This window comes from Peromyscus leucopus, chromosome 1, assembly GCF_004664715.2.
Source record: "Peromyscus leucopus breed LL Stock chromosome 1, UCI_PerLeu_2.1, whole genome shotgun sequence".
Lineage (NCBI taxonomy): Eukaryota > Metazoa > Chordata > Mammalia > Rodentia > Cricetidae > Peromyscus > Peromyscus leucopus.
Genome location: NC_051063.1, coordinates 99,617,723 through 99,620,074, shown reverse-complemented (window position 1 = coordinate 99,620,074; position 2,352 = coordinate 99,617,723). Strand labels below are relative to the sequence as shown.

General features: G+C 41.4%; 1 pseudogene; it reads right to left on the bottom strand.

Annotated features, from left to right (window-relative positions):
• Nucleotides 1-1,506: 1,506 nt before the first annotated feature.
• Nucleotides 1,507-1,904, bottom strand: LOC114687215 (annotated as a pseudogene).
• Between the last annotated feature and the right edge of the window lie 448 nt (nt 1,905-2,352).

The window sequence follows — 2,352 nt, the reverse complement described above, 5'->3', positions numbered from 1 at the left end:
CCTTTATGCTGACATTGCAAGCATGTGCCGCTACACCTAGTCCTGTGATTAAATTAAACAGAAAAAAATTGAAATATATAATATCCTCAATGTGGTTCATAACCCCTTCCCCCAAGGTCTGATACTTTCTAGAAATGTATCTGCTTTTTGACATCAATCTTAGGGGCCTCAACTCCCACTGTTGACCTTCTTCTAAGCATTTCAAGGCTTTTCCCCACCAGGGGCTCTCTCTTTTGCTCCCACTGAGTTCTGGCTAAGCTGAACAATCCATGCAACTGGCAGTACAGAGAGTCTTGACTGTCAGGACAAGCCATATAGATGGTTGTAACCCAACAATGTCTGTAGGATTCACAGCTCTTGGGCAGGCGTAAGACTCTGACTCACAGTCCTTCCTACTTTCATGCCCTCTGCCAGACAGCCTGGGCATAACACACCAGCTTTTCTGCAGAATTGAGCTCTGTTCTAAATCCATACTGTGGTGATGGTGTGTACCTACAGTAGATGCCCACCATGTCTCTTACTCCTTTCTATAATATTTAATCACATGCAAAACAATACTTAAACATGTTAATAAAATAGACATACATTTATATACACCTTTCCTTTTGTAGCTTACCCTAAAAATCAGTTTGCAAACAGTCTGATATGTTTCATTCACTTGTATTTTGCTTTGCTGCTGCTGGCTCTGAGTTTGTGTATTCTATGCTGTGGGAACCCTCCAGTATCCTGTTCTGTTGTCACATCACTACAAGTAGATATTCTGATTGGAGCTCCTATAAAAATTCCTATAAAATACTTCCATACATTTGGGCTGGGGGTTCCTGATGTAATGCCTGTCATTGGTGAGGTGAAGGAACCTCTCTAAATTCACTGCCATTCTTCTTTATGTGCCATATGCAGAGCCTGCATCAGCCTCTTCATAACTAAAATAGCTGGTTATATACTGTAAGATGTTAAAGTAAATGGGACATTTGTTCTGACTGGTTAGACTGTTAACACTTCAGTGGTCTTTTATATTAAAACTAAAGAGAAAGAGGTATTAGGTGAGTTGTTATGAGTTAGGAAAAAGTAAAGAATAATCCAACTCTTTCTCCATCAAACAATTTGTTTGAATTATAACCTGGATTACTATGGCACTTTTGTTTGTTTTTTATTTTTTATGTATTTACTGAACCTTTTAAATTGTTTTAAAAAGCATTTCCTCTGCTTTCAGGAATTTCAGCTACCTTTATAGCTTTAATATTCAACCATCTTCAAATAAACCTTAAATTGGTTTTGTTATTGTTGTTTAACCCAAATCATAATTACTTGTATATGTGTATGTGTGTGTGTGTGTGAGAGAGAGAGAGACAGACAGACAGACAGACAGACAGACAGAGAGAAGATCTCACTCACTGTGTAGCTCTGGGTGTCCTGGAATTTGCTATGTAAACCAGGCTGGCCTTGAACTCACAGAGATCCACCTGCAGAACTCTATTTTTCTAATGAGCCAAATTTTGTATTTGTTCATTTCTTGCTTTTGAAGTACTCTTCAATAACATCCTTGGCCTGAGATCTTTTTGATGTGGTCCTTAATTACTGTACAAGTATAGCCAACCACAGTACCCGTTTCTCCTCTCTATCAGTTTTGCAAGGGCCTACTCAGTCCTCTAGTTCCTTAGTGCCATCAGTCTTAATTGGACTGATTCAGTGCTCAGCACAAAAGGCCTTGACCAAACAGATGCAATATAGGCTCATGAATGGATGCAAGCCCACAAAGATAGGCTTTGCACATACCTAGAGGCTTTGATACCTTTGTGAATTCCATGTGCTAGGTCATCATGGATGAGGACTGTCTTCCCAGTATCTTGTAAAGCAGTATTAATATCCATGACACCTCCAGCAGCAATGCCTTCCTTAGCCATGGCTGTGGGTTACTGATTACACCTGAGCCTTTGCCTGTGTGGCACAACAGCAGCAGGGGAAAAGAGCAGAAATCACCACCACCACCACCACCCCAGCTTAATTCTCCTCCTTAGTATATTAGGCAAAACATATGAGGCTTCCCATCTGTCTTCCAGAAAACCAGAGTTGTGGGGGTGGGGGAAGAGTCATAACCAAATACCCTGTCCTCATTTGCTTAGACACGTTGGAAGCTTGGGCCCATGTTAGTAGCGATCAGTAAAGCCTTTGAAGAACAAAACTCCCGCTGGGCGATGGTGGCACACGCCTTTAATCCCAGCACTCAGGAAGCAGAGGCAGGCGGATCTCTGTGAGTTCCAGGGGGGGGGGGGAAACTCCCTACTATAATAAGGTTCAGAGTATTTAAGGGTCTGCCAGGGTAATAAATAGGTCTGAAAGTCAAAGGACCAT